This window comes from Magnolia sinica, chromosome 5 (assembly GCF_029962835.1).
Source record: "Magnolia sinica isolate HGM2019 chromosome 5, MsV1, whole genome shotgun sequence".
NCBI lineage: Eukaryota > Viridiplantae > Streptophyta > Magnoliopsida > Magnoliales > Magnoliaceae > Magnolia > Magnolia sinica.
In genome coordinates this window covers 62,757,710-62,772,608 of record NC_080577.1, presented here as the reverse complement: position 1 = coordinate 62,772,608, position 14,899 = coordinate 62,757,710, and the positions used below count along the sequence as shown (strand labels likewise).

General features: G+C 38.0%; 1 protein-coding gene across 2 annotated transcripts in view; it reads right to left on the bottom strand.

Annotated features, from left to right (window-relative positions):
* Window positions 1-4,891: 4,891 nt before the first annotated feature.
* Window positions 4,892-14,899, bottom strand: part of LOC131246087 (integrin-linked protein kinase 1-like) — an 84,395-nt gene continuing 74,387 nt past the window's right edge. The window contains exon 8 of one of the 2 annotated variants that reach the window (XM_058245953.1): window positions 4,892-5,203. The gene's annotated coding sequence lies outside the window, so the exon portion shown is untranslated. Of the gene's footprint in view, window positions 5,204-7,932; window positions 8,249-14,899 lie in introns of those variants that run through there. The other variant, XM_058245952.1, reaches the window with a different exon arrangement.

Below are 14,899 nucleotides of genomic sequence, written 5' to 3'. Positions count from 1 at the left end.
GTTGAAAATGACCATGGAATGCATGGAAATGACTGTGAAGTGAAGGGAATTGACCGTGAATTGCATGGAAATGACCGTGAATTGAAACGGAATCGCCGGAATTGACCATGAAATGCATGGTAATGACCGTGAAGTGAAGCGAATTGATTGTGAAATGCATGGAAATGACCATGAAGTGAAGGGATTTGACCATGAAATGCATGGAAATCACCATGAAATGAAACGAAATCGCCAGAATTGACCGTGAAATGCATGGAAATGACTGTGAAGTGAAGGGAATTGATCGTGAAATGCATGGAAATGACCGTGAAGTGAAGGGAATTGACCGTGAAATGCGTGGAAATGACCGTGAAGTGAAGGGAATTGACCATGAAATGCATGGAAATGACCGTGAAATGAAACGGAATCACCGGGATTGACCATGAAATGCATGGAAATGACTGTGAAGTGAAGGGAGTTGACCGTGAAATGCATGGAAATGACCGTGAATTGAAACGAAGTTGCCGGAATTGACTGTGAAATGCATGGAAATGACCGTGAAGTGAAGGGAATTGACCGTGAAATGCATGGAAATGACCATGAAGTGAAGGGGAATTGCCGTAATTGGCCATGAAATGCATGGAATTGATCATAAAGTGAAGGGAATTAACCGTGAAGTGAAGGGAATCGCCGGAATTGACCATGAAATGCATGAAATTGACCATGAAGTGAAGGGAATTGATCATGAAATGCACGAAATTAACCGTGAAGTGAAGGGAATTGATCATGAAATGCATGGAATTCATCATGAAGTGAAGAGAATTGATCGTGAAATGAATTGAGTTGACCGCGAACTAATTGAAATTGACCGTAAAGTGAATGAAATGGATTTTCGACCATCGACCTGATGGAATCTTAGAAAATAACCAGGTTGTTTGGCTACAGTAGCTTCTCCTACCCCAAAATCATATGTGGTACGTCAAGTAACTAATTTTGGTTTAGAAGATATTCTTATTAAATGAATAGAGCAAGAAATGAAAAAAAAAAAAAAAAAAAAAAAAACAGAGAGAGAGAAAAAAAATTTATATGCTTATATACATATTTATATAAATATTTATTAGAGAAAAATGTAGGTAGAATAAAGTTCTCCATGTGTAAAAAAAAAAATTAAAAAATTAAAAAAATTTTAAAAAAAATTAAAAAAGAGAGAAAATGTGCATAGAACTACGGTTATGGCTACGGTTATAATCCGTAGCTATAGGCCATGCTCTAACCTGTTGATCTTGACTCGCTGGCCTCTTGTAATTGGCGGATTAATGCTACGGTTATGGCTACGGTTATAATCTGTAGCCATAGGGAGCCTCAGCTTTTTCAAAAACCTGAAAAAGCAGGGGCATTTTTCGACCTTTGGCAAGTCGTCCGTACAGCTGGGACTTATTCTGGTGAGGCAAAAAGCGGTGGGCTTCAACTCGTAAATGGGCCATAAATGGGTCGTACAGTGGTAAATTTCTCTTATTTGTCCAGTGGAAACCTTCCTTGTACTCTAAGCTGTAGAATGACTAACTTGTTATCGACCCATCCCATGTTTTCCATCCCGCGTGTGCGTCCTGGCGTGTGTTCACAAGATCCGGCTCTTAAGTTGCTGGGGTCCTACGATGTATGCCTTGTTGCCGATAATCAAGGCCATCCACCTACAACTGCCCTAAGAATGTGTTGGAATTTGAAGTCTGTATAGATCCATAATTTTGGAAATTCGAAACACTAAACACTTATAAAATAAAATATAATAAGAAGGAAGAAAATAAAGTGCAAGGAATAACAAAACTAATTATTAGAATTGATGCGTTATTAAATCACTGGGTTTGAATTTGATTTGCCTCCCTTCAGGGCATGTTTGATTTTGTAAATGTAAATGAATTAAAAATAAATAACAATTATTTCCTTTGGCAATATTACCACATTGTTCCTAGGGTTGATTTGACTCCTACTTTTTTCAACACTAAAATCGAAGATGCTGCCAAATATATGTGGGGCCCACCGTGATGTACGTGGATTATCCACCCCGACCATCCATTATGCAACCTGAATTTAGGGCATGAGCCAAAAAATGAGGCAGATTCAAAGCTCAAGTGGACCACACCACAAAAAAAGGGGAATCAAGCACCCACCGTTAAAAACTTCATGGGGGCACTTTTACTTTGGTGTGGGCCACTTGAATGTTGGATCTACCTCATTTTTCGACTCATGCCTCAAAATGTTATGGTAAAACAGATGGACGACACAGATATGTAACATACATCACGGTGGGGCTCACAAATTTAATCTAGTCCTTTTTAACCATTTTTCGAAGTAGAAATACCTACATATTTTCAAACGGGGTGAAATTGTAATAATTGACTATTTATAAGGCATTTATAGTGAATTTGGAAAATCAAACAGGCCCGTAGATGCTGTCCATAGTGCAATAGGAACATTGGACAATTAACCTTCGGGATACCCTCAATTGTTGTCTCGTCACACCGATGCACATAATGTACGAAGATCCGAACCACCAACGTACGTTTAACCTAAAGACAAAATCAAAATCAAAAGAAGTATTTGGAACTTCAGAAAATAGAATGCAAAATGATTTGAATGTGTATACAAAAAAATAACCAGCGAAGCCCGTTTTATATACTTCAATGGTCATCACAAAAGGGTGTAAAAGCACCATTTGCCAACAATCATGGTTGTTGGGCTTTCAATAAAGATTACTGTTTGGTTTTTTAATCTATTAAATTTTTTACCACTCTAGCCAACCATTGAAAAAACACTATTTTAAAAAGCAAAAAGAAAAAAAAAAAAAGAAAAAAAAAGGAGGTTTGTGGCAAGTATATTCACCCTTGCACGCACCACACTACATTGTGTAAGACCAGTAATCTCATGAGACTTCCATACGCTTCAACTTCGCCACCCGCATATTCCCGGCGGACCAGATCGATGAGTTTTTATCACGACTCTATTTTAATATCATAACACCCCGAGACTAGTACAATAATCATTACGCGAGTGCTACAATTCCAACACCGCACGGCATGCCCCATTGCAACCCCTAGATTAGAAGTTGCAATTTTGTCACAATCTGATGTGGGTCACGCAATGCACACAGGCCCCACTTGCACAAATTCTAAGGTTGTTTAATCAATCAATCAATCAATTAATCCATCAATCAACCCAACAATCAAGCCATCAATCACTCATGTCTCTCTCTCCCCATTTGTTAAACAAGCCCATGCAACCCATGCGTTCCCCATGCTAAGTCATCCCCCTCTCCTTCCCTCTCTCCATTCTGCCCCTCCATCTTTTTCTAATCCCTCCTATGCCCTAAAAATTCTACCACAAATCCCCTACTTTCTTTCATTTCTACCGCAAGAGATTAGGGAGAATTAGGGAGATATTAAGAGAGAGAGAGAGAAAAAAAAATCCCCTACTAGCAAGAGATTAGGGAGAATTAGGGAGATATTAAGAGAGAGAGAAAAAAAAAGAAAGAAAGATTAGAGAGAGAATTAAAGAAATGGTTTGAGAGAAAGAAAGAGCTCGATAGAGATTAGGGAGAGATCTAGAGGTTAAAAATGATGTGCTTGTATATAAAGATCATGATTCTTCTAACCTTTACAATCACATTTAAAAATAATTTACCTATATCTTCTAACATCATATCAACATAATGGGCCGCACAGGGGGTCTAAAATAAACGATGCATGTTCTCCATAAGAAGACGATTGACCAATACATATGAGGCTGCGTTGTCTGTAATTACTTGTATAACGCATTGCTCACCTATTCCCCCCATTACATTATCTAGTAAACTAAATAAGTATTCTTCAGTATGCGAATGACCCGATGCATTCATAGACTTCAAGAACATTGTCCCAATTGAATAATTTACCAGGAAGTTAATGAGAGACCAACCAGATCTATTGATCCATCCATCGGTCACAAGTGAACACCAATACATTTTCCACGATTCCTTATATTCAGCTATAAAGGATCGTGTATAATCAACTTCGGCTTTGAGGAATGTCTCTCTCATTTCATGATATGAATGAGGTTTAAGCTTGGGTCCAAATTGACCTATAGCATCAACCATAACTTTGAACTTTCTCGATTTCACTATGTTGAAAGCAATGCCGGTTTGGTAAAACCACTTAACAATATATCGAATAATGGTTTTTTTTTTTTTTTTAATCTTTTTGTTTATATCGATTTTCTAAAGTTGTTTAAGCCGGCCCTTTGACCCAACCTCATTAATCGACCACATCCTTAGAGTGTGGTCTACACCATTTATCCATGGGTCTATGCCCTCGGGCTCTTTTCGAGGCCATTGGTTATGATCTATACCGGCCTGTCGAAGTAGGGAGAGTAAGACTAGCTTTTACATCAACTACATTTATATCTTCATACACGTCTTGTTTCATATATTCCTCATGACGTATGACATTATCGCATCTCTTTCTCGATTATTTATCCATATACTCCATGATCTCCCTTCAAATGTATGAAGTAATTTTATCACATGCTTCTGCATTTGACCCTAATAAATGTGTAAGGTATTGCTTGTGTCGCGCAATGCCACCAAAACCCACATACCCACATAACTCACATATTATGTAAGTCTTATCCGCAATACTACGATAGTGCCCAAACTTCTAACCCAGATCATTCGACTTAGGTTTCAAAGAAAAAGATTAGGAAGAAGACATGGTGTGGTATGTGTATTGAATATTGATTCTTCTTGTTATAACTTGTAAGTGGTAAACTAGTAAAAACTAAAAAGTAAAGACTAAAGACTAGAGAGAGAGAGACAGAGAGAGAGAGAGAGAGAGAGAGAGAGAGAGAGAGAGAGAGTTACAAACTTACACTTACACTTAGTAATAGAAACTATAAAGGGAGATGGAAATGAAAATGAAAAAGAGAAACTAGAGAGAAAGTTGCACACTTACACTTGTAGTAGAAGAGGGGGGAGGGGGGAAGAGAAAGAGTTACAAAATTACAAAAACACAAATTACACAATCTAAATTTTGGAAATATATTCTTCACTTCTTGTCTTCACTCTTGACTCTTGAGTCCTAAGTTTTGAATGTTGTAGACTTGTAGTCTTCTACTCTTGTTGCTCTTGAATCTTTTTGTAAGTTGTAAGTTGTACCTTGTAAGTTGTAAATTGTAACTGATAACTTGTAACAAACTAAAAATAACAAAATGTTTTAACTTTTGAGTCTCTTGACTCTTGAATGTAAAGAAAGAGAGATAGAAAAAGAGAGTGGGTGAATGAATATAATTATATGATTATGATTTATTTATGAATGCATATTATGTAACTAACTATAGAATGACTATTAATGAATAAGAGAACGTAGAAAATGAAATGAATGAGAAATATGAGATGTAGAAAATGAAATGATATATAAAAGAAACTATAAAGAGATAGAAGTATAATTAGAAAATGAAATGTGAGACTTAAGTTAACTCGAATTCAATTTCAATGTATTCTTGCTTGCTTTACTTTCTTGAATCTTGAATCCTTGATTGAAACTTGAAAGAAATATAGAACTTGGGCCCTAGAATTATATAAAAGAGAATGAGAGATTTGAGAGTTGAGACTTTGAAAGTGTAATAGAGTAGAGAGAAAGTTTGAGTGCATGTAGTATGCAAATAAGTGGGTTTGAATGCCTTTTTTTAGGAAAAATGTAGAATTTAAAAAAAAAAATAAAAATCCAACGGTCAGAAAATGGTAAGATTTTTTACCATTAGCCAATATGGGATCGCATACATCGCGTATACGATCGCATATGCTCACACAAGTGGCATATGCGATCGCATATGTGTATAAATCGATTATGCCACTGTCACATATGTGATTTCTGCTCCATTGTGCGCATATGCGAATGTGCGATCACACATGACAACATTGATTATTACCCCCCACAAACTTTCCCTTACAATGCTTGCAAATAGCCACTTCCTCATCACTTGGGAACATATGTTTATCAAAGTCATTTCATACTTTAGATGTCAATTTTCATCATCTAGGAGAACTACATTGACTTGACACTTTAACAATATTCTTGTCAATATGTTGACTAGTTTCAAAGATAACAATCCAACAAATTATTTGCAGTCCTAATGCAACATCAATGAAATAACACAAAAATAAATAAAGGAATAGTATGTATTATATTTTATAGGTTAAACACAACAAAAGAAAAAAAATAAAATCACGAAACAAAAAAATAAAAAACGAAAACACTAAAACCAAGCAAGCTAATATAAAACAATATATGAAAGGTAAAAAAAAAAAAAACATTAAAATCGAGAAGAACATGCACCCATAGAAGATTATACAGTGCTTTTTATATTGTGGACTCACGAATTCTCTAGAAAATAAAAATCCCAGATAAATATATGCAATTGAAGAGAAAGCAATCCTCGATCTGTTGAAGAAAACCCACCAGAAATAAGAAGAAGATTGAAAAATAAAACAAAAAGAAAAGAATGAAGAGGAGAGGAAAGGAAGAAGAAACGAGAAGCAAAAAAAAAAAAAAAACCTTTAGGATATCAAATATTAAAAGAGGTGGGTGTGGTGGCTTGGGTCATGGTCCGTCGAGAGAGAAAGAGAGAGAGAGAGAGAGAGAGAGAGAGGACAAATAGGGTTTTCTTCTTCTTTTTGCGTGGGTTGCTGATTGTGGAGAGAGAAACAAGGGAGGAAATAGAATAACTTGAGATTTTTTACTTTTGAATTTTTTAGACAAACGGTTGAGATTAAAACATTCATTGAATTTGACATTTTATTTTTGGGGGAGGGAATGGAATGGTAAAATTTTTTTTGTATTTTTGTATTTTTTTTATTTTTATTTTTTACTTTCGAGTTTTTTAGACAGACAGCTAAGATTAAAACATTCGTTAAAATAATTGGATCGAGTCTTAGCCAGATCGGATCAAGATGGATCCAGAACCATTCCGATTATAAATGGATCAGCATCTTAAAACCGATATAGTAGTCCACAGCCGCTATAAATGGATCGGATCGTGAGTCAATCCAATCAATTGACAGCTCTACTGATACCATAAAGTGGAGTCTTGAACAATTCGAATGTCATTTGATGTAGTTGAAATAACTGAATTTTGGGTTCAATCGAGTAACGGAAACTCATCCATACATGTATGCGTAACCTCAATCCAGATCGTCCAAATCATTGGCCCCAACTAGAGCTGGGATAGGGCAGAACAAGAAGTTCGCTGACAAATCGGAATGCCTGCTAATTATGGGGCTAAGATGGTCCATCTGGCGTGAGTTGTTGATTATGATCCATGCCATGTGTCCTCTGGATGTATACATGCATAGATCGACCACCCTTTTAAAGGGTATCATGCAAGTTCCTCCATTAATCGGAAGAAAAATGTAGTTGCAAGGTTTATCGATTCTCCTTGGCCATCCACGCAGGGTTACACATCGCAGCATGGTGCGATGATCCTAATGGTCCACTGAAGGGCCTAACAGTGTTGGATTCTAGAAATTAGTGTGGAAAGCCTGGTAATGATATTAGAAATTGACAAGGATGTGATGATATTGACCTTCCATCTACAGTGCCCCACCACTGATGGGCAAAGGTTAGACACGGCCATAAGCATTGAATATAGAGGGGGGCAAAAAACCTGTCCACATCTAATAGAAAAATGACCACGAGCAAAGTGATTAACAGATATCCCATTGATGGATCTTCCGGCAGACACCGTGATATTCAGCAGTTTGATTGTCTAGATCAAGCGGCTGAGATGGGTGAAGGATAGGCATGCTTAGGAACCAAACTATCATTTCACGCAAAAGGGTCCAACCGTCAACTGGCCGTTGATTTCAATAGCTTGGCCCACCTGATATGCGAAACAGCATGATTATTATTATTATTATTATTATTATTATTATTATTATTTTGCACCAGATGATCTTTCATTTAATGATGGACCAACCATTTTCATTGTCTGGATTGTCCTACACAAGTGGCATTATGGCCAGAAAGTAGGCCGGCATTTCAAGTTAGCATGTCATGCAATCAATTATCATCATTTTATTTAAGCCTCTATCGTGAAATAGAAGCTTTTTTAATTTTTATTCTGTTACATTATAGTACAACAGCAACGTGCTCTCGAAAACCTTTTTTGTGTATGGTGACAACTTGCTGTTCTTGCATCTTTTTCCTGCCTTTTGTATGCTTCACGGAAACCACCTCATTTCCTGCAGAGACATGAAAACGTGAAGAAATTTCTCTCGTTCTAATGTAGCCATTGAAAGGAAAAGAAGATATTTAGAATTTTGAATTCACAAATTCATCCAATTTCTGATTTTAGGACTAAAAGAAAAAATGAATCCGTTCTCTTTATTTGACATGAACCTAACGAGCCTACGTAAAAAGGGAGCTTCTTTCGTTGAGATTTGCTATATCGAGAGAGACTCATATGCAGATAGTTCAAGCTTCAGCGCATATCAACTACAAGGTTGGAGATGGGTCTCGCTTGTGCTGTATTGGCAAGAAATACCTCTGTTGTCCTCTCAGATGCAGAATTCGGTCACATGTAATATTTGTGGGCGTGCCAGCACCGACTGTGCGGCTCGATTACAACTGAACAACTTTGACCCCAAGCGCCAAGATTGGCAGATACATCAGAATTGAGCATATATGACCAAGAATTGAGGAGACCAGTCGCCTATTCGGCCACTCGCAAGATGTTGTTTAAAATGATTAGGCGATTATCGGAGGGTAGGGTTCGTCTTTCGAGAATGGGTTGCACCTTGCCTTCCGTACAAAAGGACTTTCAAATACAAAAACAGAATAAAAAGGAAACTTACAATCAACCACATGGAGTAATTGCAAAGCACCTTTCTGAGAGAAGAACTGCTTGTATTGCAATGGAAATTCATCCAACGTATGAGTGTAGACTTGAATTACAATTAAAGACTACAACTACTTGATTACTGCCACTCCTGTTGTAAGATTAGGCTACCGCGTAAAAGACAGTCTATGCTAAGGAACGTAAAGGATAATTGATAGATTTGATTTGTTTGATTGGGTTGGGTATGAGACGCTTTGTTTTGTTGAACTCCTTTGCTATTTATAGAATTCCTTGCGATAGTCATCCAGATGCTTCTTCTTGCGTTCAATCGATTATAGCAATTGCTTTGGCACCACTTCGGCCTTCCAGACTTTTCTTGGACACCGGTCCCGGTAACCTCCTTAGCACCGTTTTCTCTCGAACACATCCTCCTTTCGAGCTTTTCGGTCACGCTTCGTCTATAGATGACATGCAAAACCCTGATCAACGCCAGCTATAATTCCATAAAAAGTGCTCCTAATATCCTTACAGATCTTATGCATGCTATATATCTTTCGTGCAGTGACATGTGGCCCTTCCTGATTGGTTGTTCCAGGAATAGCTAGAAATAGGGTACAACTTTGCCCCCCCAAACGTCGCTTCACCTTTGGGCAAAAAGGTGAAAGTGGCGGTGGTCCATTTTTCAATGCAATAAATGTGATCAGCTTCTCTTCCACATGTCAACTCCCTATTGATTTTGCTCAACCAAGATGAAAACCGAATGGCGATTTTGTTCCTTTTCCACGACCATCATTATGACATATAGCAAATAATCAAATGATATGAGAAGTCATGATTATCCTTTCATTAATTGTTCCGGACTGATATATACTCCATTTCAAATCGATTTTGATTTTTCCTACACTTCATGCTTAATGTTGCCAAATCGCATAAGCCATCATCCTGGGCTGATGTGGATCTGTCAACATCTGCTTTGCATGAATATTGTACAGATCACAAAAGTATATGTTCATCTGATTGAGTCGCTAGCTGAAGGATGACAATTAGCTCTCGCTCCATTTGTGCTCGGTCATATGTATCATGGCTTGTATCAATGTTCGAATTATCTCCAAGATTATCTTTATCTCCATCTTAACGATATCGATAATGCTGGTAGTATCAGAAATTCCAATTATTAGTAATGTTTCGTTAAGTATCGCCAACGTATCAATATCGCTAATGTAATCGCCAATATTTTCATCGCTAATGTATTCGCCAATATTTTCATCGCTAATGTAATCACCAATATTTTCAACTATGTAAATTCTAGGTGTCGCTTGTATTGCCAATGCATCAATATTGCCAATGTTTCACCAATATTTTCGACGATATAAATTCTAGGTAATGCTTGTATCATAAGTGTATCGACGATATTTCAATAATATCGCCAATGTATTGATATCATCAAAATTTTGTTTATTAGGAAAAAAATTATTTCAAATTTTTTTTCATGGGCACATGGTTTCATGTAGTGTTCAATTTGTCATATTGATATATTGATAATATCTCGATATTATCGATATCACAACATGCGCGATATTGAGACCACAATCTTTCATTTTATTTCCAATTGTTGATGATATCTTGGTGAAATATCATGTGTTGTCGATATTTTGCAACATCGATGGATGTTTGGATGGAAGGTTGGATGGTTAAATAGGTTGGATGGTATGGTTGGTCTAATTTCTTACAACAACACATGCTTTTAAGGCCCCATTAAACGGAAACTTGTTATGTATGCATTCTTTTTGCAAATTTTTTATTTCTAAATATGTAAATATGTACATTTTAACATCTCTTGAAATTTCTCTGAAAATTCCACTATTTTTCCCATGTTTCCCCATATTTCCGGTTATCAGCGATATAATTGACGATATTGATATTGTTTTCATATCCCTAGCCAGCAAAACTTGTAGCAATACCGATACTTCGAACACTGGCATGTATGAAGCAACAACAAAAGGTTTTTACCACAGCAGAGGTCCTTTATGGATATTCCAAATGTGGCTTTGTGAATGCTTCTACACCTTCACCTGTAACCCTGCTACTACTCTTTTTGCCTCCTTCAGTCAGCGCAATATCTTTTATCACTGGATCATTCATATATTTGCAAAATGTATGAACTTCTTCTACTTTGCTTTAGTATGTCCAAATGTTGTTTTCGTCCATTCCAAAATAAAGAGCTCGGCCCAGCCTGGTTCGCCGAGGACTATGAACTGACTAATCCTGACATAATTGAGCAAAGAGACAAAGCTTGGGAGGGTTAGCTAATTTGTAGAGACCTCCCCTATGGTGGCACTATGGAAACTGGTGTCAACGCGAAGGCAGGGGTTGAACAATATTGTCCCAACCTTCTTGCTCGTCAATTCGATCTAGCTCAATGCATTCCTTCCCTTTCACTCATAAAACTTCCAAACAACCACATCCTGAGGGCCCACTCGTGGATTCAGTCGACATCCAGACTCTCCATAGCATTTTTCAGTCAAAAAGCGCTAGTCTTGAGTTGCTAGTTATTCAGAGTCGACCACACCAGACTATTAATTTCTGTGATTGGTGGCAGAACTGCTACAATAAGTTGGTGACCGAGCCCACCAAACTCGTCATCGTTCGACTTTACTCTTCAGATATAGGAAAAGATGAATTTATGGCCGATAAAAAGAGACCAACAATCAAGAAGGCTACGAGAAAGAACGCGACAAAAACAGTTACGTCTCCAAGTAGAAAGACTACACAAGCTCAGAGAACAGCAACAACACCAACCACCTCTCCATCGATGACAAGAAAAACAGTCAATCCAGCATCACCTTAGCGCAAGTGCCAAAGAGTTGTTGCTACATGCCCTTCTCAATGAACACAATTAATTCAACCTACTCCAATTCTTGCAACTCCTCGGGTCGTGAGGAAGATTTCAAACCTTAGACCTCTTCTAGGTCCCATTATTGTTGCTCCTATAGCTTCAGCTATTCTAGCTACGCCAATAAGTTTTCCTACAACACCTAGGACTAGCCGAGCTACAAGGAAGATTTTAGGTATTTCTCCTACAGTCAGTGTTGTTCATGCCTTCGAAACATACTATAAAAATAAGTACTGAAATTGTGGTCTAAGTCAATAGCCGCTACGATAGAAGCTAGAAAATAATGTTAAGTTCTAAAGGGGGGTGAATAGGACCTTTTGAAAATTTCTACGCTAAATTGCTAAGGCCCACCTCCAATCCCTTACCTAACTACATAAGATATGGATATGACAATTTAGCTCAATTCTAAATCATGAATATAGAGAATCATAGTGTGTGCATTTCATCAAACATGTTGGCTACACTACGGATATGCATTCATGAATATTTAGCAAAAAGAAACCAACAATAGACAAATTCATTCAACCCATTGCACACTATGTATAGTGGTTCGGCTATGTGTGTACTCCACTCCTAGCTAACTCACTCTCTGATGCAGAACGTGTCACAGATACATTCCTAGCATGGTTGGACCAAAAGGTGGAGTGTAAATTGATCATAACTTTTGATCCGGGTATCGTTACGGCACACCAGACTAAGTATCATGAACCGAAGCAGCACGAGAACTCGAGGACAAGTTCTTTTGAAGTGGAGGGGACTGATGTAGATCGGGTGGTAGACACTTTCATGTCCAAGATGGATCAAATAAGGCCCGATCAGAGGCAAAAGTCATCAAGACCATCAGAACCTTAAAACAAGCATATCTCGCAAACCGGAATGACTTACTAGACGTACCATATATGATTTTGGGGTAGGACGAGCTACTTTAGCCAACCAACTCAGATATGCCGGGTTGCCCATGGCGAATTTGTGAGATTCCATCATATCGACGGCCGAATTCCATGTTTAGTTCCGTTTTGACTATAAATAGTAAGTTTTAGTTTGATTATAACTCTTCATCCGTTAGGCTTTAGGAGTTGTGTCCAACATGAAAAGTGCTTAGAATAATTAGGAGAATAACGTGGTTAAGCCACATAGGACACTATAAAAGTAAATTTACTATTTATAGTAAGTTATGAATTTATAGGAGTTTTAGTTATAGTTTGCTTCTGATTTCTCTCTCATTGCTTGGTATCCCTATTTAAAGGATTGTGAACTCATTTATTTCATCAATCAATTAAATTTCAAATTTATTAGAATTTATTTCTATTTTCTTGCTTTCTTTCCTCGTGGATTCAAGAAGTCTCTATGAGGAGTCCAGAGAAGCTCCGTGGATTCCAAGTAATTATCCTTAAGGAAGACAGTGATCGACCTCATCACATTCATCCCTGCATCAATTGGTATCAGAGCGAGGACTCCCCTCAGGCCGATGGCAAACAATAAAGGTATGAACAAAAATCTTGTGGACGGTGATCTAGGGATTCGTTATCTTTTAGAAAGAATGAAAGCTTTCTACCGGGAGAGTTAGTTGACCATGCAAGGGCTACATGCAACCCTCAACCGTATTGTGGATGCGCTAATTCTGCCTCGATCTCGAAGTGATGCTCAACCGCCTGTGGTCGTTGTACAACACAAACCCGATTTCTGCAAACCACCATCAGATGATGGTAAATCGCAGGCCACCACTTCGATCATGAGAAAGCCGTTATATATGCCAAAGGTAGAAATAGAATTATAGCAGACAACATCTTTCGAACAAGGTGTATTGTAAACCAAAAAGTCTATAATGTAATCATCGATGTCAAGAGCAGTGAGAATTTCGTGTCGAAAATAATGGTGGAAAAGCTGCAATTGAAAACAGAAAAGCATCCATCTCTGTACATGATTGGATGAATTAAGGAGGTCAATAAAACAGAGGTAACCGAACAATGTACTGTCTCATTTTCAATTGGTAAAAATTATAAGGATCAAGTACTTTGTGACGTAGCCGACATGGAAGTTTGTCATATTTACTTGGTCGACCATGGCAAAATAATATTGATGTTATTGCTACACATAGAGGTCAGGATAATGTATTTAAATTTACTAAAGATGGTAGAAAGATTGGCCTTCTCCCTATGAGAGCGGAGAACCAACTGATAGGGACATCACATGCACACATGCCGCCCCCACGCACGTACGCAAGGAGAGGGAGGACCCCACCATCGATCTGGCTTGATGACGACGTCCAGGGAGGACCTCCTAGTTAGAAAACAGAGTTTTGGTTTAAGAGAGTGGGTCCAATAACCAAGCCTATCATGGGATCTCATGATCGTGGCCCACTAGTCGGATTAATTTCATATTTTAGGTTTTGATTATTTATGTTATTTAGAACATCATGAATGCTTTATATTTCATTGATTAGTTTTTATTTTGGTTTACTTCATCTCCAAGTAATAGGTTGTGCACATGGCCCGAGTTTTAGGGTATAGAGTTTTCTTATAAATAGGCACCCCTTGTAGTTCTTTTTTTCATTAAAGTTTAATAAAAATTCCTACAAGTTTTTTTCTACTTTCCGAGTTACTGAGTTGGGGAAAAATTCAAGTGGGTTTGAAACCCTCCCTTTTCAAAGGGCTAACAACCATGGTGCGAAGCCACATTTATCCCCATCCGCCTCTACCCTCTTCCATCCATATATCTTACCTTCTACAATCATTCTCGCCTCAAATCCATCAGTTGTGCAGCCAGTTTTTAGAATCAGGCCCTGTATGAGGGTTGAAACTTCGGCGAAGTACCGAGCACAGCCCGTAGCTCGAATCACCCTGAAACTTTGGGGGTTTGGATCCCACCCCTGGCCGACCAAGGTTAAGTAATCGGTTTCAGGGTGTGGGACCTGCTCGCATGTGCGGTCAGGCTAGTGCGCACGTGCGCCAGGCCCTGGCCCACTGTCCGCTCACGGGATTTGTCTACTGGTTCAGGTTTTCTCTTATTTTTCCCTTTTCATACTTATTTTCATAAACCCTAACCCTAGATTGCATTACCCTTTATTTATTTGCCCTTTTTTTTCACCCTAAGCTTCCTTGAGTTGAAATTAGTGAATCCCTTGGATTAGGGACTGATTATTGCGCAAGTGTAGATGATTAT